Genomic DNA, 21,576 nt, shown 5'->3' on the forward strand with positions numbered 1-21,576 from the left:
AGTACGCGATACTTTATAATATATGCCATACTTACTTGGTTTGCATACTCAAAGTGTCTGTTATCTGTCTCTGCTCATTGGTGTATTTTTAGTTTTCATTATGCCATACCATGCACCCATCTATATCACACACTAGTAAATGGACCTGTCATATGCCAGGTCACAATGGGCCATCCCTTCCTGGCCCCATCCTCTCACTACTCCATACTATCCCTAGTTCTATTCCACCCTATCCCCACTGATCCTCTTCTTCCTGCCCCCTGCTCTATACCACCCAATCCATCTCTGCCCACTCAGCCACCCCTACTTTATACCATGCCCCACTGTCTGCCTGCTCTTCTGCCCCCTCCCCCCACCTTCCCACCATTCCATACCTACTTCCTGGCATGTTCTGCTGTTATTGTCCGACAGGCATTAGCAATTTATTAAATAGATATCTCTTGCCACACAAAGATGCCAATAATTTCACTAAAAGAGCAATATTAAGCATCAGTACAATGCCAAGATTGCTTTGGGAGGAGATAAGCAGGATAATGGGGTAAAGCATGTAAACATTTATCACTTTACTGAATGGTAAGCCTTGCAGACATTTAAGTCCAATAAATAGAGTATGTTCTTCCTTTAATATTTACATGACATACAGTATACAAATGGTAAGCAAAAATACACAGTGAGAGTTCAATTAATATTTCACCTAGAGCAGAAACCTTGACATTAAATAAATATGTTTTTGTTTTGTTTTCATATGTGTATAGACATTCATTATCTACTGAAAACAATTCTTTTCCAGACAAAATAATAATGGTGAATGCATTAGAAAAGAGCTTGTAACTTAGCACCTGGTAATTAAATTACACAAAAAGGTTTTTATTCATAATACAGAACAATGAGAGCTTTAGAAAGATGGAACAAAATGTACAAATTTCTGTATGCAATACAGTACACTATGTAATATTGTATAATTCCATTACTGGTAGGCTGCACTCCTAAACATACCATATGCTTTACACTAGAAGCCTAGAAGTCTTGCAGTTTTGTTCTCCTCATAGATACTATAGGTTTGCTGCATAAGACAATGAAAAATGTAATGTGTAGAGTGAGACTTGATAGAACAAAGGGGTATATTTGCTGAAAGTCGATTTTCAGTCGAATTTGTTTGACAAGCATTTACTAAAGTCAAAATAGACTCAAAATCAATTCAAAGAGAACTTTACACTTAAATAGATCTACAATAGAACCTTCAATACTTTAACATAGAGTTAAATTCCAAACCCATGTCTACTAACTGTCGATTTGAAAATCAACCAAAATCAGGCCAAAATCAACATTTAAAAAAAAAATCAGAAATAGTTCTATTTAATTTTTTTATTATGTAGAATTGTCTGAAACCTTAATATGATGGAAACAACATGGTAGAGAAATATATGGGGCACTGTGGCTGCATAACTCATAACAATGAAAGGCACAGAATGATAAAAAAAAATGGGAAAATGCAAATTAGCCCAGGAATGAAGGTGTTTGTGGGTATTACAGTGCATGTGACCTGTTTTGACCAATATATAAATGCTTTTGTCTATTTTGGGCCGCACTTGGGTTGATGTTAGGTCGATGTTATTTATTGATATTGGGATGATTTTTTATGAATAAAACATTTTTAGAACTTCTAATAGAACTCACACACAGTAATTTTAGTAAATGAGCTACTGTATTTTGAATAAGAAAACTGTAGTCGATTTTGTGGGGATGTTGGTTTCCCTTCTGGTAAATCTTAAATAGAACCAATATCAACTTTTAATAAATATACCCAAAAGGATCTATTAATGTAGCATGTGTTTTTGCTGAAGACAAGTCTTCTTTTAACAATTCTCAATTTAGTAAGGGCCTATACCAGAGATGTGCACCAGACCATTTTTTGCTGGCTTGGTTCTAATTCATCATTTTGGATCAGTTTTGGATTTCAGCTGTGATTAGTTTTGATTTCAAATTTGTATTTATTTTTATTTATTTTAAATTGACAAAAAAATAATAATAATTTGGGGTAATTTTTTGTTTCTAGAGTATTATTAACCTGAATAACATTAATTTCCACTCATTTCCAGTAAATTTTGACCACCTCACGGCTCACAATATTGTTTTAATCCACTTTATGCAAAAGGCAAGCTGGCTGGTCATCAAGCGACAGGGCAGTGGGACAAACACATAGCAATTTATAGCACATCTAAGAAACATTGCCACACAGTGGCCGAAGTGAAAAGTGTTGTAAGATTGTCCTTGGTTCCTCCCACCTACCTTTAAGTTAGATATTAAAAAGGACATGCACAGTTTAACAAACAAAGCACTTCACTTATAGGAACTGCCACTTTTGTGGCTGAATCGCTTAGTTTGTTTGGTCACCCACAAAACATGCTACCAATTGGCTTAAGGCAGCTATGCTAACAGCTCTGCAGTGGCAAGATGACATTGTGACTACCGTGCTCATGCTCACCCTCATCAGTGTTTACATCATCGTCACATAATATCAATGTATCCCAGCTGGAATCCACCATTATAGAAGTCTCTGTACTCTTTGATGTAACTGGTAGTTCATTTTTATGAAAATCATATTTTTCAAATTTTTTTTAGGAAGTAGCCTCCTACACTAATTGCTGAATAGGTTCTGGACTGAATGCTCTTTCTGAGCACACACTGGAGGGTGGGCAGCTTAAGTAACACAAAGCCAATTTGTACAAGGGCCTCCAAATTGTTTTTTTTTTCCTTTCCAGTAGTCAAAGGGTTTCTGTGGCATTCCTTTTTGTATGGTATCATGAAAATAGTCCTCCACCATCCTTTGGATGGTGACCGTATCACATGGAGTTACAGTAGAGGTGTCAATATCTTCAAGCAATTCTTTTAGACCCAACAAGATGTCAAAATGTTGTATTGACTGCTCTGCATCACCACTGGGTGTTTTGCGAAAGCTGACTTTTTTCTAGGCAGCTGCCAGAGAAGCTGAAGGAGGAGATGTTATATTGTGTATCACTTGAGCTACCAGCTTTCTCACCAGGAGCTCTTTGCATCTCTTAATATCTGGGTCAGTTGAAAAGAAAGACATGATGTATGACTTAAACCTAGGATCAAGCATGGTCATTAAAATGTAGTGATCTGATTTCAAAACATTTGCAACCCTTCCCTCCTGGTGAAGTAAATAAAGGAATTAATCTACAAGTCCAAAATACTTTGCTGAATTGCTTTGTTTCATCTCCTCCTTCAATTTCTCCATCTGATTTTCCAAAATTCTAATTAGAGGGATTATCTGACTAAAGCTAGCAGTGTCTGAACTCACTTCACAGGTGGCTACTTTGAAGGGTTTCAGCACCTTGCACAACGCAGAAAGCATTCTCCACTGTGCTGCAGAAAAAAGGAGCATTGCCCAATGTCATTGCTTGCTGTCTACAGTAGCTTTGGATGGCTTTTTGATGTTCCTCCATCCACTGAAGCATATAAAGGGTGGAATCCCACCTTGCTCCCACTTCTTGCTTCAGATAGTGGAAGGGCAAATTAAGCTGTTCCTGGAGCTGCTGTGTTCTTTTACATGCTGTGGCTGAATTCTGAAAATATCCTGACATTTTTGGGGGCACAGATAGCATGTCATTCACATTCCTGTCATTAAAAAGAAAAAAAACTGTACCACCAAGTTTATGTGTGAGCAAAACATGGGACATGTTGGAAATCACCCAGCTGTAATTCTTTCACAATATTTGTGACATTATCACAAATCACAAATCCTGAGGAGAGTCAAAGTGGGGTAAGCCATTTTCCTGTGTCGTCCCTTAGTTTTTCTAAGCGGTTGACAGTTGTATGCCTTTTATTGAAGCTGATGAAATACAGATTAGCCTGCCTCTGTATGAACTGGCAGTGTTCATTAGATACTGCTGCTGCTAAAGGCAATTCACCCACACAGCGGGCTGTCACTGTCATGTAAGCTTTATTGTGCCCGCTACAGCTTGTGCCCATGTCTGTGGTTAAGTGTATAGTGGGTAAAATGGCATTTTGTATGCCAATTATTACGTTTTTTTAACATCCAAGTACAGCCAAGGAATGGCTTTCTGGGTAAAATGGAACAGAGATGGAATTTAGTATTGGGGACACAGGACCTCAGTTAACTGTGTAAAACCCAAAGCATTAATGGTGAATATTGGATGCAGATCTAATACTAGCATAGTTGTGATGGTGTCAGTGATCCCTTCCATTTGCAAAGGATTGTTTCACAATCAATTGTTTTTGTAAAATATTAGACTTCTTGGTCCCCTTCTGGAAAGAAGATCCATACTCTACAACAGCAGCAGCAGGCCAAGCAGTGAAGAATTCTTATGAGCAATTCTGGATAGGTGAGGAGCCTTAACAAATTGGATGCTGGACTACCTCCGATCATTGCTGAGGATATTGAGGATGAAGGTGCTGGCAGTGGAGATTGCAGCTTCTGGTATCTAGTTGAGAGAAGGCACTGCAGCTAGTTATTGCTGGACTGTTGTTTCTGATGTTGTCAAAAACTTTTCATGGGGAGAATCTAATTGTGGGGGTAATTCCAAGTTGATCGCATCAGGATTTTTGTTAGCAGTTGGGCAAAACCATGTGCACTGCAGGGGAGGCAGATATAACATGTGCAGAAAGAGTTAGATTTAGGTGGGTTATTTTGTTTCTGTGCAGGGTAAATACTGGCTGCTTTATTTTTACACTGCAAATTAGATTGCAGATAGAACACACCACAACCAAATCTAACTCTCTCTGCACATGTTAAATCTGCCTTCCCTGCAGTGCACATGGTTTTGCCCAACTGCTAACAAATTTGTTGCTGCGATCAACTCTGAATTACCCCCAAAGTGCACTAGGGTAAAGCGCACAAAATAGAGCTTGACTATATATTTTTTGTTTGTTTTTCTTTTTTTAAGTCAAGTCAAACTGCATGGAGTCACAGGGAGTAATGATGCATGTGAACAAAGCTCATTAGGGAAAGGACACCAAATGGTACAAACAATTGAAGAATATCTTTATTTTTCACTTTGCAGTTCAACTCTAACTGCAGTAATTCAAAGGGGTTTTATTTTTTTAGGTACATCAATAATAAATGCACAGGGTTACATGCTGCATAGGATGTGCAAACTTAAAATAATCAATTTGTTACTTTTTTAATTTTACAAATTTTTTGTACATTTTACTTTTTCTTTTTTTTTGTAACTGACAATAACAATGCACAATGTAGTGCTGCTTGTGAACAGCCACTTTATAAGGACACAGCCAATTTACAGCAGAGTACAGTGCAGCATACAGCAGCATGCCCCTATACACTCAGGGCCGGTGCAAGGTCTCTCGGCACCCTAGGCAAAACCGTTGCCTACTGTCCCCCCTCCACCCCCCCCCCCAACCTCCAACTCGTCCCTCAGGTGAAAATGTGGAGGTGGCGTCTTACAAGTTCCACCGCCTCCCCTGTCTGGTGCCTTCTTGCAGTGCATACCCCTGCTGAATGCATCACGACGGCCCTGCACATAGTGTTATATGTATATGGGATACAGTTGCGCACAGGATCCTGGCAGTCAGCATATCGACGCCGAAATCCGAAGACTGACAATGCCACAATACCGGCTAACAGGGGCTGTTCCCACTTGTGGGTGTCCACAACACCCATAGTGTGGGAATAGAACTTGTGGCAAGCATAGCGACCCTGCAAGGTGCTTTGTTGCACTCACCCCTCCCTCATCTACCAGTAGCATTCTGCTGCCGGGATCCCGGCATCTGTATGCTGACTGATGGGATCCTGGCATCTGTATGCTGACTGATGGGATCCTGGCATCTGTATGCTGACTGATGGGATCCTGGCATCTGTATGCTGACTGATGGGATCCTGGCATCTGTATGCTGACTGCTGGGATCCTGGCATCTGTATGCTGACTGCTGGGATCCCGTGGGCCGGCCACGTAATCCCAACTCATGAATATAGTCATGTTACTGTCATGGTGTGTAAGCTTTTATGAGGCAGTGGTACTAGAGGGCCAGGCACATTGTGTGTATACTGCTGGCAGAATGGCAGCACTATTATTGGAACCCTGCAGAAACCCCCCTTTCCCTCAGCACAGCCCGTATTCCAGCCCCACTTGCCCCTGCCCCTGCCCCCGGCCTCCTCCCCATCTTCCTGACACCCCAATTACCAGCTCAGTGTGCCCACTTCTTATCTTGAAGTGCCCCTCCTCATAGAAGGTGTTTGGGGGCCCAAATATCACTACCCACCATTTGTAGAGAACTAAAGATCCATCATCCGCCTCGGCTCATCCCCTCCACTGGCTCCTCCTGCAGTCCTTTCAGCTCCAGCAGCAGCGAAATCTGGGCGATGGTCACCGGTATCATCCATCATCCGCCTCGGCTCATCCCCTTCACTGGCTCCTCCACAGTCCTTTCAGCTCCAGCAGCAAAATCTGGGCGATGGTCACCGGTATTATTAACAGGACTAATGCACTTCTGCTTCCAGATCTCCTGCCCGGGGTTACAGCCTGGACCGCACAGCACGCTGGGATCGCAGCTTGTATGCACACAGAGGATTAGGGAGGGCCAGAGGCTGCAGATGTTGCAGGCAGCATGCGGAAATGATACAGGCACACAGAGGAGTGGGGAGGCTGCAGATGTTGCAAGCTGCAGCAGGAATGACGCAGGTGCACAAAGGAGTGGGAAGGCTGCTGATGTTGCAAGCTGCAGCAGGAACAACGCAGTTGCACAGAGGAGTGGGGAGGCTGCTGATGTTGCAAGCTGCAGCAGGAATGACGCAAGTGCACAGAGGAGTGGGGAGGCTGCTGATGTTGCAAGTTGCAGCAGGAATGACGCAAGTGCACAGAGGAGTGGGGAGGCTGCTGATGTTGCAAGCTGCAGCAGGAACGATGCAGGTGCACAGAGGAGCAGGGAGGCTACTGATGTTGTAGGCTGTGCGTGGGAACGACGCGGGCGGACTGAGGCCAGGTAACAACAGAACAGAGTGACCAGGGTGGCTTCCAGAAGAGGTAGGACAATGCCACCTTTTTCAATCAGCCTCAGTAGGCCACCCTCTCAGGTCCCGGTGCCCATAGGCAGCTTCCGAAAGCTGCCTAATAGAAGCACAAGCCCTGTATTCACTGACTATACAGAGCACAGATACTTGTTCTATGAGTCTGGACACAACACAGCGATTTACAGCAGAGTACAGTGCAACATACAGCAACGTGCCCCTAGACACTGACTATACAGCACACAGCCACTTGTTTATGAGTCTGGACACAGCTCAGCCAATTTACAAAAGAGAGCAGCACAGTATACAGCAGCATGCCCCCATACACTGACTATACAGATCAGGTCTTGTGAGTTTGGACACAGCACAGTCATAACAGCAGAGTACAGTGCAGCATACAGCAGCATGCCCCTACATACAGATGGGTCCATGTTTATCTTGACCTTTAATAGGATTAACTGAGACTGGGTAGTCGGACTTAATCCCCTGCTGTAATAGCTTAATCCCCTGCTGTATTGTTTTCTGTATTGTATTGCAGCTGAGAACAATAGATGAAGGGTTTATGTTAATAAACCATGTTGTGCCTAGGCGCAGCAAACTAGCCAAGATAACCGTAGACCCATCTGTACACTGACTATATAAAGTACAGCTTGTGAGTCTGGACATGGCAAAGTCAATACAGCAGAGTTCACCGCAGCAAACAGCGGCATACCTGAGAGTGAAATGGCACTGGCTGCCGCACCCTTACATAGAATCCAAAATCCTCTGACGCCAGGAGGTTGACGTTCGGCCTTGATTTGAAATCCAAGCCTGCCAGGGGAACACAAATTTTGACTCAGATTTGACTTGGAGCCCCAAATTTGGAGCGGTATATATTTAAGGCAATCCAAACCACTTATCACTAGCCTATACACTGCAGAAATCATATAGATGTGTGAAATTGCTTCAAATAGCCTGTTTACTGTGCCACAGATTTAAGCACATGTAGAGAAGAAGAAAGACTCTTTTATTGGTGCACTCTTGAAAGTATTATACAAAAGTCAGTATATGGTAATGAATTAAAACATATACTTTATTTATTATCGTCTAAAATAAAAGTATCCAATCATTGGGGACAAACAACATTTACAGTTTAAAAACATACGTCTGAGGTTTTATGGTCATGTGTGATCACTTAAGATAGGTTTGTATATTGAACTATAGACCAAAGCCACTTATCCTGCAAATTATTAATTGGATAAAGACCAAGTGGTCAATGGTAAGGACTCACGGAAATGTCACATGTGTTGTCAGGCAGTATTTCAGTGTCACATTAAGTAGAGTAGATATTAAAGAGACCGTGTACAATATTTAGATTAGAAGAAAGAAATGAACAGTAATTCTGTTGTCAGTGTTAGGCATGGAGTTATGGACCAGATATATGTTCTACTAAACTTGGTATTCCCAGGTGGTCTCCCATCCAAGTACTAACCAAGCCCAACACTGTTGCACTTCAGATCAGACGGTATTGGGCATCTTCAGTGTGGTATAACGGTAGATTGTTATTGACACAGTGTTACGCACACCAGTGCTAACAGGAGTATACCGGTGTATGAACAGAGAGGGAAGCGAAGCAAACGAACTCACAGACAGTATAACATAACATACACAGGAGGTGATGGAATAACTAATAAACACAAAGTGAACGGAGAAGCCCAAAGGCTCAGGAATTGGGTGTCTCCCTAGTGTCAGGAATGCTCAGATGGAATAGAGCGGACAATGAAGCGAGGTGTAGTGATTTAACATGTGGAGCACCTGAAATGATGTTGCTAAGAGCAACAGAAAAAACCCCAAAGGGTTACCAACAGGTGTGGGAATAAACTCCTTGGTCAGAGATAGAAATATAGACACAAGGAGAGTATCCACAATCCTAACCCCCACTTGCAGGGCACAGGTTCAGCTTACTGCCACTAAACTGACACCTGGACGCCCTGCACAGTGAGGGAGGATTAAGCAAGCAGGTCTGAGAGTACAGCCGCAAACCTGCTGGGTTCACAGAATAGCAAAAGAACCCCAGCAGGTCAAACAACTGACTCCAGTCTTACTGCTAAGTCTGGATTGGCAGAATGAAGTACCGAATCCCAAGGCCTATTCGCAGTAAGCATCAAGTAAATACAAAGTCACACAGTACTAGCTAACTCTCTGGAACTGACTAACAAACAAAGATTCAGCAGCATTTGCCCAGCCTGAGAGGATGGTTTATATAGCAGGTGCTGTCCACGGCCCACTCAGACCTCACAGACTGTGAGCACAAAACCAGCGCCGGATTCCCTGCCGTGCACAGAGCCTGTAACCACTACACAGTAAAAACCCGGACCGGAGTATCAGCTGCGCTCAGGTTACTTCGCTAACACTTGCCTCCCGGTTGCCATGGCGACGTGGCAGCACAGAGCAGGAGATCCTAACAGTACCCCCCCTCTGACGAGGGGTCAAAGAACCCCTACCACCGGGTTTATCGGGGAACTGCGAGAAGAAAGAGCGTATCAGTCTGGGGGCATGAAGATCACAACTGCGCACCCACGACCGCTCCTCCCGGCCATACCCCTTCCAGTGCACCAAAAATGACAGCCGACCCCGAACCATCTTGGAGTCAAGAACCCTTTCAACCACAAACTCCCTCTGACCCCGTATCAGAAGAGGAGAAGGTCTTCCACTGGAAGAAGGATTACTAACCGCCAGTTTTAAAAGGGAACAATGAAATGTTTTATTGATACCCAATGAACGGGGCAGATCTAACTGAAATGCCACCGGATTGATAACCCTGGTGATCTTATAAGGGCTGATGAACCGGGGGCCTAACTTATGAGATGGCTGTCTCAACTTCAAATTCTTGGTGGACAACCAGACGAAGTCTCCTAATTTGAAGCTGCAGGGTCTTCTCCGTTTATCAAAAACCCTTTTGGTCACTAATGACACAGACACAAGGGCTTTCTTCACTTTCCTCCAAATACCCGTAAGGACTGAAACAACAGAGGAACCACCAGGCGTGGAATCCAGGGGGTCAAAAGAATTGGCCTTAGGATGATGCCCATACACACAAAGGAAGGGAGAGATCCCTGTAGCAGAGTGAGCCGCGTTGTTATAGGCAAACTCCGCCATGGACAGATGAGCAACCCAGTCAGTATGACACTTGGAGACATAACACCTGAGGAACTGCTCCAAGGACTGGTTCACCCTCTCAGTCTGCCCATTAGACTGTGGATGGTAGCCTGACGACAAGCTCACAGAAATCTGGAGATCAGAACAAAATGCCCTCCAGAATTTGGCCACAAACTGGGATCCACGGTCAGAGACCACATCAAGTGGCAACCCGTGGAGGCGCACAACATGCTGCATAAATAACTCAGACAGGCGTCTGGCCGATGGCAACCCAACCAGTGGAACGAAATGCGCCATCTTCGAAAACCTATCAACAACAACCCAAATGGCTGTCATCCCCGAGGATTTGGGCAAGTCCACGACAAAATCCATGGAAATGTGGGTCCATGGCTTAGACGGAATAGAGAGTGGATGTAATGGGCCGACAGGAACCCCTCTAGAAGTTTTATTTCGGGCACAAACGTCACATGCCCGAACCCACTGATCCACATCCCTAGCAACCGAGGGCCACCACACCGCCCTAGACAGCAACTCCCGAGTTTTGGCAATACCCGGATGCCCTGCCGACCTCTTGGCATGGAATTCCAGGAACACTCGCTGTCTTAACCTAGGAGGCACAAACAAGAGACCTACCGGAAGGTCTGGAGGAGCCTGCTCCTGTGCTCTAAGGACTAATGACAAGAGGTCCTGGGTAATGCCCACTTTAATACATGATGGGGACACAATGGGCAATGGCTCCTCGGTGGTCTCTTGAGCTGGAGCAAAACTCTGCGAGAGGGCATCAGCCTTGATGTTTTTTGACCCAGGGCGATATGTTATCAAAAACTTAAAGCGAGCAAAAAACAAAGCCCATCGTGCCTGCCTGGCATTGAGCCGCTTCACTGACTCTAAATATGCCAGATTCTTATGGTCGGTGAGAATTGAGACCACAAACTTAGCCCCCTCAAGCCAGTGTCTCCACTCCCCGAGTGCATCCTTTATAGCCAACAATTCCCAGTTACCCACATCATAATTCATCTCGGCAGACGAAAATTTACGGGAAAAGTAAGCACAGGGATGAAGGCGATTATCAGACACCCCCATCTGAGAGAGCACTGCCCCAATACCTATCTCAGAGGCATCCACTTCTACCACAAAAGGACGCTCTGGATCTGGGTGTCGCAGCACCTTGGCCGAGACAAATGCCCTTTTGAGACGGGCAAAGGCCGCTTTGGCCTCACAATACCAGTGAGCAACATCCGCCCCTTTCTTAGTGAGTGCCACCAAGGGGGCCACTATAGATGAAAATCCAGCGATAAACCGTCTATAAAAATTCGCAAAGCCTAGAAAACGCTGAAGCGCCTTCAAACTAGTGGGCTGCACCCAATCCAGGACTGCCTGTACCTTAGAACCCTCCATTTGGAAACCTTCTGAGGAGATAATATACCCTAGAAATGCGATTTGATGGACTTCAAACTCGCACTTCTCCAGCTTCGCCCCAAGCTGGTGGTCTCTGAGTTTCTGGAGGACTAAGCGTACATGCTTCCGATGGTCCTCCAGGGAATGAGAGAAGATTAGGATGTCATCTAGATAAACAACTAAGAATCTATCCAAATATTCCCTGAGCACATCGTTCATGAATTCCTGGAAGACTGACGGGGCATTAGAGAGCCCAAAAAGCATCACCAAATATTCATAATGCCCTGAGTGGGTATTAAAGGCAGTCTTCCATTCATCCCCCTCTCTTATTCGGATTAGATTGTAAGCACCGCGTAGGTCAATCTTAGAAAAAATGGTGGCAGTACGAAGCTGGTCAAACAAAATCGAAATGAGAGGCAGTGGGTACGAGTTTTTAATCGTGATACGGTTCAATTCCCTGAAGTCGATGCAGGGTCGCAACGAACCGTCCTTTTTACCCACGAAGAAGAACCCCGACCCAACTGGAGACTGTGAGGGTCTGATAAATCCCTTAGCCAAGTTCTCCTGAATGTACTCTGCCATAGCCTGAGTCTCAGGACGTGACAGGGAGTACAACCTGCTCTTGGGAAGCTTAGCATCCGGCAACAAATCAATGGCACAGTCATAGGGGCGATGGGGAGGTAGTACCTCCGCAACTTTTTTGGAGAACACATCCGCAAAATCTGCATAACATCCTGGCAATCCTGGCAAACTTAGCTGCGAGAGCCTGACTGGAAGGCTCAAGCAACTCCTGAAACAATCACTACCCCAACTAAGAATCTCCCCAGATACCCAGTCAAATTGAGGGTTATGGGCCCTTAACCAGGGTAACCCCAAAACCAATGGGGCAAAAGAACAGACAGTCACATAAAAAGACAATTTTTCAGAGTGTGTGGCTCCAATAAACAAAGGAATTTGGCTGGTGCAGGAGGTAATTTTACCCTGGGACAATGGTTCCCCGTTTAACCCACAGATCTCAATCTCTGATGCCAAAGGTACTGAGGGAACAGAGTGTTCCAGGGCGAATTGACGGTCCATGAAAACCCCATCGGCCCCACTGTCAACAAAGGCCTCAGTCTTGACAGTTTGACCGAGGATCTCCAAAGTCACCGGAATGAGAAAAGTCTTTTTGGGAAATTCTGACTTCTGGCCTGACAGGATATTTCCCATCACCCTCAGGCGCTGAAGTTTTCCGGTTTTTCTGGGCATGATACTACAACATGACCTTTATTCCCACAGTACAAACACAAACCCTGCTGTCTCCTCCGCGTCTTCTCACGCGAGGAGAGGCGGGTAGCCCCAATCTGCATAGGCTCCTCGGAATATTCCTCAGAGTCTGAGGTTCCCTTGGGAAAAAAGGAAACTGAGGTCTCCCTTTCAAGCCTACGCTCTCTCAGCCGTCTATCCACCCGGATGGATAACTGCATGAGCTGATCTAAGCTATCAGGCGAGGGATATTGTACCAGTTGGTCCTTTATTTGGTCAGAAAGGCCCCTTCGGTACTGGTTTCTCAGGGCTGGGTCATTCCACTGGGTATCATGAGCCAACCTCCGAAACTCCGTACTAAAAACCTCAGCTGGCCGTCGCCCTTGCTTAAGAACCGTAATCTGAGCCTCGGCTGAAGCCATCTTGTCAGGGTCAACATACAAAATGCCAAGTGCCGAAAAAAAAGCATCAACACTTTTAAGCGACGGACAGTCAGGCTGTAACCCATATGCCCAGACCTGTGGGTCTCCTTGTAGCAAGGAAATCACCATGCCCACCCGCTGAATCTCCGACCCAGAAGACTGGGGCCTAAGCCTGAAATATAGCTTACAGCTCTCCTTGAAACAAAAGAACTGCGAGCGATCTCCAGAAAAACGATCCGGGAGATTTACTTTCGGCTCCTTAACCCCTGAACTTGCCGCTGCTGCTGCGGGAGCTCCGCTAGCGGCCTGCGGGGTGTTCATTTTAATGGACATCTCATTAAATTGTCGAGTCAGGACCTGCACCTGATCGACCACCTGTTGCAAAGTATTTTGAGGGTTATGCTCCATATTCCCACAAAATTTCAACAGGAGTAGGGCTGCTGAATATGTTACGCACACCAGTGCTAACAGGAGTATACCGGTGTATGAACAGAGAGGGAAGCGAAGCAAACGAACTCACAGACAGTATAACATAACATACACAGGAGGTGATGGAATAACTAATAAACACAAAGTGAACGGAGAAGCCCAAAGGCTCAGGAATTGGGTGTCTCCCTAGTGTCAGGAATGCTCAGATGGAATAGAGCGGACAATGAAGCGATGTGTTGTGATTTAACATGTGGAGCACCTGAAATGATTTTGCTAAGAGCAACAGAAAAAACCACAAAGGGTTACCAACGGGTGTGGGAATAAACTCCTTGGTCAGAGATAGAAATATAGACACAAGGAGAGTATCCACAATCCTAACCCCCACTTGCAGGGCACAGGTTCAGCTTACTGCCACTAAACTGACACCTGGACGCCCTGCACAGTGAGGGAGGATTAAGCAAGCAGGTCTGAGAGTACTGCCGCAAACCTGCTGGGTTCACAGAATAGCAAAAGAACCCCAGCAGGTCAAACAACTGACTCCAGTCTTACTGCTAGGTCCAGATTGGCAGAATGAAGTACCGAATCCCAAGGCCTATTCGCAGTAAGCAACAAGTAAATGCAAAGTCACACAGTACTAGCTAACTCTCTGGAACTGACTAACAAACAAAGATTCAGCAGCATTTGCCCAGCCTGAGAGGATGGTTTATATAGCAGGTGCTGTCCACGCCCCACTCAGACCTCACAGACTGTGAGCACAAAACCAGCGCCGGATTCCCTGCCGTGCACAGAGCCTGTAACCACTACACAGTAAAAACCCGGACCGGAGTATCAGCTGCGCTCAGGTTACTTCGCTAACACTTGCCTCCCGGTTGCCAAGGCGACGTGGCAGCACAGAGCAGGAGATCCTAACACACAGCCACTCTTTAGATCACTGATGAGAGATCACTTTGAGAAGAAGATCTTATTGTAAGAGAAATAGTGGGAAGGAACAAAAGGTGGATCTGCTGCCAATGTTATGCGGAGGTAGTATAGGGATTCTGTGTACTGTACACTGATATTACCACTCCGGATCACTGGTGAAAGTCTACGAAGAAAGGTAACATTGACGTTATTGTGCCTAATGGATGATAAGTATATATATATATATATATATATATATATATTTTGTGACAAGAACACTGGGATAGTGTTTGAGGGCAGGTATGTTTGTCCCAGGTTCTTGTCTTACATGTTTTAGAAAATGGAAACTTCTAGGAAAAATGCTTTTGTTTTGTCAGAACCTTTTCAGTTTGCTGTAAAAGCTGGGTAAAGGCTCTGTGAGAGAGATAAGGCGAGTTCTAGACATTGGGCCCAGTTCGGGTCTTTGGCCTCACAGAAGGCTAATCAGGCTTTCAGCTGTGTAAGAGTGTTATAGAGCTGCTGGCCTGATTAGGGTGTGCAGACTGCCTGGGAAGACTGCAGGATCTCTGTGTGAGAGACACGCTTCCTGATACAAGTGAGCTATACAGGGTACTGGAGAACTCTGTGTTTTTGTTTAGTGATAGTTAGGAACATCTTGTGTTTAGTTAGTGCCGGACAGGCAAGGTATTTTCTTTTGGTGTTTGTTTTATTTTCTGTTTCAATAAAACTGTCCGGGGCCAGTTGTACCAGACACTGGACTTGTGTTGTTCCTTAGCTGCTGCGTGCTGCCATATTCCCCAGGAAGAGGCGCCTTGCACCCCTACAGTGTTACAACTTGGTGGAGAATGCGAGCATGCCGTTCTGCGCATAAGTGAAAGCAGCAGCTTTGTGAGGCCTGCAGAAAATGGTGGTTTATGCAGATACAGCCCAGTGGGAAGTTACTGAGACTCACCCCTGAGGGTTTGATATATGTCTTGGGTGAAAGCAGCTACAAAGCCGCCTGAAAAATCTGTCGACATGGAGGATCTGCTTAAAGACTTGCTGCAAGCTACAGCGGCTCAGCAGGAGGCCAACAGACAGCAGCAGGTGGCAATGGAGGAAAATAGGAGACAGCAGGAGGTGGCAATGGAGGAAAATTGGAGACTACAGCAGGAGGCCAACAGACAGCAGCAGGTGGCAATGGAGGAAAATAGGAGACAACAGCAGACAGCTGTTAACGAACTTTACAGGCAACAGCGTCAGGATAGAGAGGCCTTAGCAGAAGTGGTGCAGAGACTTGCAGCTCGGGTTGGAGATGTGGCCGTCAGTGCTCCGACCAGCTCTAGTTCTATACGGGCCAGTCACTTCCTGCAGAAAATGACAGAGGCTGATGATGTGGAGGCCTATCTGACCACGTTTGAAAGGACTGCCGAGCGTGAGAACTGGCCGAAAGCCCAGTGGGCCAGTCTGCTGGCACCTTTCTTGTCAGGTGAGCCCCAAAAAGCTTACTTTGATTTAAGCCCTGCTGAGGCTCGGGACTATGATAAACTAAAGACTGAGATCCTGACCCGCCTGGGAGTCACGCTGTCAGTACGAGCACAACGGGTGCACCGTTGGGTGTACGACATGGACAAGCCTCCGCGCTCCCAGATGCACGACCTTATTCAGCTAACAAAAAAATGGCTACAGCCAGAGACATTAACTGGTCCTCAGATGGTTGAAAGAGTCGTCATGGACCGCTACTTGAGATCTTTGCCCATGGTCCTGCGCAAGTGGGTGAGCCATGGAAACCCGGGTACTGCTGACCAATTAGTGGACATGGTAGAGCGGTATTTGGCAGCAGAGGAACTACTGATGACCACCCAGCAACCCATAGATCCTCGACAGCGCCCTTCAGTAAAGACTGGTAAGACTGTTCCGTGGGAAAACGTTGCTGGGCGGTTAAGAGAACGCAAGGCTGGAGAGACTGTAAACACTGGCCCTGGAGACAGGCCAGTGGGGCTAGAACGGTCTATGTTGCCCAAACGGGTTGATAATCGTGTGGTTAAATGTTTTAGATGTGGTATGCCAGGTCATGTTATTGCCAATTGCCCAGTCATGCAAGAACCCATGCAATGTGATGCTGCCTTTGAATGTCGCAGAATGTCTTTCTTTGCTAGGTTAGCCTGTACTGTGGTACCTTCACCTGAGCTGGAAAAACAAATGTGTGATGTGTTCTTAGAGGGTAACCGGGTAGAGGCCTTGCTGGATTCAGGAAGTTTAGTTACCCTCGTGAAAGCTGGGTTAGTGAACCCCTTAAAGGTCCAGCAAATACCTATTGGGGTAACTTGCATACATGGGAATACCCAACATTATGTCACTGCTGAAGTGAATATAGAAACTTGTTGTGGGTCAGCAATGGTTAAAGTGGGACTGGTCCCCACCTTGGTGCATGAGGCCATAATAGGGAGGGATTTTCCTCATTTTTGGAAACTGTGGGAAGCACGGTTATCAACAGATGTGAGAAGTAAAGAGCCAGTTGATAATACCGGTGATTGTAGGGATGTACGTGTGTCTTCGGAACTTTCTGACCCTTTGCCTTTTGCTAGTTTGGCTGGGGAAGTGACAGATGGGGAGTCCAGTGAGGACCCTCTTGCTGGGAACAGAGACATAGTAGTTAGAACTGAAAGCGTGCCTGACCTGGAGGTAAAGAAGGATCTGTTTGCGTCTGAACAGTTAAAGGATCCTACCTTAATAAGGCTAGAGAGAATGTTAAGATTGTTAATGGGGAACCTGTGGTACCAGGTGACAGGGTTACATATCCCCACATGGCCATCTGTAATGAGCTCTTGTACCACATTGTCAAAAGGGGTGAGGATGTGGTGGAACAGCTGGTAGTTCCCCAGCCTTATCGGAGAACGGTACTAGATTTAGCTCATAGTCACGTTACCGCAGGACATTTAGGGGCAGAAAAAACCACTGAAAGAGTTTTACAAAGGTTCTTTTGGCCAGGGGTTTATAAAGAAGTGTCTGAATATTGTTCTTCCTGTCCTGAATGCCAGTATCATGCCCCTAGACCCCATTTTAGGAGCCCACTAGTTCCCATGCCTATTATAGAGGTCCCGTTTGACAGAATAGCCATGGATCTCGTGGGGCCCTTGTTAAAGTCTGCTCGGGGCCATCAGTATATCCTGGTAATTATGGACTATGCCACTCGATATCCTGAGGCTGTCCCTTTACGCACTATCACAACCAAGGCGATAGCTAGGGAGCTGGTGCAGGTATTTAGTAGAGTGGGAATACCAAAAGAAATTTTGACTGACCAAGGTACTCCATTTATGTCAAGGATCATGAAAGAGTTGTGCAAATTATTCAAGGTCACTCACCTCAGGACGTCCATCTACCATCCCCAAATTGACGGGTTGGTGGAAAGATTTAATAAAACATTAAAAAGTATGTTAAAAAAGGTTGTTGAGAGAGATGGGAAAAACTGGGATTGTTTGTTGCCCTACTTGTTAATGGCCATCAGAGAAGTTCCTCATCCTCTACGGGGTTTTCTCCATTTGATTTGTTGTATGGTAGACACCCCAGAGGGCTGTTGGACATTGCCAAAGAGACGTGGGAAGGACAGCCCACTCCTTATAGGAGCGTTATTGAACATATAACACAAATGCAGGATAGGATTGCAGCCGTGGTACCTGTTGTCAGAGAGCACATGGAACAGGCCCAAAGTGCTCAACAGAGGGTCTATAACCGGAGTGCCAAGATACGGGAATTTGTTCCTGGAGATAGAGTTCTTGTTTTGGTACCCACTGTGGAAAGCAAATTCCTAGCTAAATGGCAGGGTCCATTTGAGATTAGGGAAAAAGTGAATGAGGTTAATTACAAAGTATACCAGCCGGGAAAGAGAAAACCAGAGCAGATCTACCATGTTAACTTAATCAAACCCTGGAAAGATAGGTTGTCTCTCTCAGCGGAGCCTTGCCCTTCGGTGTCTTCACCCCGGTTGCTTCCCGCAGTGAAGGTATCAGAGACATTATCAGCTGATCAGAACAATCAGGTTAAAGAATTTCTCATCCAAAATAGGGAGATATTTTCAGAGCTGCCTGGCCGAACGACCATAATAAAACATGACATTGTCACAGAACCAGGGGTCAGGGTTCATTTAAAGCCATATAGGATTCCTGAAGCTCAGCGAGAAGCTATTTCTAAATAAGTTAAAACCATGTTAGAACTTGGAGTCATAGAGGAGTCTAACAGTGAGTGGTCCAGTCCCATAGTGCTCATCCCGAAGCCCGACGGTAGCATTCGCTTCTGTAATGACTTTCGTAAGTTAAATGAGGTGTCCAAGTTTGACGCATACCCCATGCCCTGTGTGGATGAGCTTGTAGAAAGGCTGGGAACAGCCAGGTTTCTCACCACGTTGGACCTGACCAAAGGTTACTGGCAAATACCTTTATCTGATAGCGCCAAAGAAAAAACAGCCTTTTCGGTTCCGGAGGGGCTGTACCAGTATAAGATGTTACCCTTTGGGTTGCATGGGGCTCCAGCAACCTTTCAACGGGCGATGGATAAAATTTTGAGGCCCCATAGAAAATATGCAGCTGCCTATTTGGATGATGTGGTAATTCACAGTACAGACTGGGGGTCCCATTTGGTTAAAGTACAAGCAGTACTGGACTCAATCAGAGAGGCATGGTTAACTGCTAACGCAAAGAAGTGCTGCCTCGCAATGGAGGAGGTCAAATACTTGGGCTTCACCATAGGCAGAGGTCTGATTAGGCCCCAATTGAATAAAATTGATGCTATTCAAAACTTGCCTCGTCCAGTGAATAAAAAACAGGTAAGGGCTTTTTTGGGAATTACTGGGTACTATAGACGGTTTATTCCCAGTTTTGCAACCACAGCGGTGCCGTTGTCGGACCTTACCAAAGGGAAGCAGTCAAATATGGTGAAATGGAACCCTGATGCAGAAAAAGCGTTCCAAGCGTTAAAAGTGGCTTTGTGTTCACAACCGGTGTTGATAACACCAGATTTTTCAAAAGAATTTGTGGTACAGACAGATGCCTCAGAGGTAGGGATAGGTGCTGTGCTGTCCCAAACCAGAGATGGGGACGAACACCCTATCATTTATTTGAGTAGGAAACTCAATGAGCATGAAAAAAGGTATGCCATTGTGGAAAAGGAGGCTTTGGCCATTAAGTGGGCACTAGATACCTTGAGATATTACCTCTTGGGTAGACAATTCAGACTAGTGACGGATCATGCCCCTTTAAAATGGATGTATGTAAATAGAGGCAAGAATGCTCGGGTAACTAGATGGTTTCTAGCGTTGCAGGATTTTAAGTTTACTGTAGAACATAGACCGGGAACACAATTGGCCAACGCAGATGCATTGTCTCGCATCTTCTGTTTGGGGGCTACAAGTGTTCCGGCCCCTAGGTCGAAACAGGGGAGGGGGATATGTGACAAGAACACTGGGATAGTGTTTGAGGGCAGGTATGTTTGTCCCAGGTTCTTGTCTTACATGTTTTAGAAAATGGAAACTTCTAGGAAAAATGCTTTTGTTTTGTCAGAACCTTTTCAGTTTGCTGTAAAAGCTGGGTAAAGGCTCTGAGAGAGAGATAAGGCGAGTTCTAGACATTGGGCCCAGTTCGGGTCTTTGGCCTCACAGAAGGCTAATCAGGCTTTCAGCTGTGTAAGAGTGTTATAGAGCTGCTGGCCTGATTAGGGTGTGCAGACTGCCTGGGAAGACTGCAGGATCTCTGTGTGAGAGACACGCTTCCTGATACAAGTGAGCTATACAGGGTACTGGAGAACTCTGTGTTTTTGTTTAGTGATAGTTAGGAACATCTTGTGTTTAGTTAGTGCCGGACAGGCAAGGTATTTTCTTTTGGTGTTTGTTTATTTTCTGTTTCAATAAAACTGTCCGGGGCCAGTTGTACCAGACACTGGACTTGTGTTGTTCCTCAGCTGCTGCGTGCTGCCATATTCCCCAGGAAGAGGCGCCTTGCACCCCTACAGTGTTACAACTTATATAGAATCCTCATCAGCGGCACACAGGACACAGTCACAGAGACATTGAATGGATATCAACGTTTCAAACCTTTACTGGTTTTTTGTCAGGATACAGATGTATCTGTATCCTGACGAAAAGCCAGTAAAAGTTTGAAACGTTGATATCCATTCAATGTCTCTGTGACTGTGTCCTGTGTGCCGCTGATGAGGATTCTATATTTACTGCTGCCATGCAGTTATGAGGGCACCGGACCAAGCTTTGTGGTTTATCTAGGGGAGTGCCGAGTCTGTGCTGGACTATATATATATATATATATATATATATATATATATATATATATATATATATAATGTTCAAGCACAATGGTAGATAGGATAATCCGAAGTGTCTCTGAATGGTAATACTAATCTATGCACACCAGTAAGTATTAAGTTAAATTACCATTCCTCAAATATGACACAGTAAAAACTGCAACCTACAATTACAAAAGAAGGATTATTATCTATTATGCCAAAGTACATGCAAATATTTTTTTTTAGCAACACTTGTGACTGAAGATATCAGGGGGGAAGGTTTTCAATATATGGTGCCACCACATAAACGTGAATGAATGTATTTAGTTACCCCTGACATTGGAGATTCATTCTGATATAATCAGAAACATAAATGCATAACATATGAAACAAGGAAAATAAATTATTCCTGTATTGTAGCTGTACTTAGGTATACAGTTGTGTAAATCCCTGGTCAAATTACCATGTCACACATGTGCACTAAGGGATCCCTACCATGAAGTAAACACATTCATGGAATCCACATGGGTATGTACTGTGTGTGGCAGCAGGAGGAGATACCCTTACGGTTGCCGCACAGATATCCTGTATCTAGTCTCCAAACACTGAAGACGTTCAATACCATCTGATCTTGGAAGCTAAACAGTGTTAGGCTTGGTTAGTACTTGGATGGGAGGCCCCCCAGGAATAAGTTTAGTAGAACAGATATCTTTCCATAACTCCATGCCTAACACTGACAGCAGAATTACTGTTCATTTATTTCTTCTA

Source organism: Pseudophryne corroboree, chromosome 2, assembly GCF_028390025.1.
Source record: "Pseudophryne corroboree isolate aPseCor3 chromosome 2, aPseCor3.hap2, whole genome shotgun sequence".
Lineage (NCBI taxonomy): Eukaryota > Metazoa > Chordata > Amphibia > Anura > Myobatrachidae > Pseudophryne > Pseudophryne corroboree.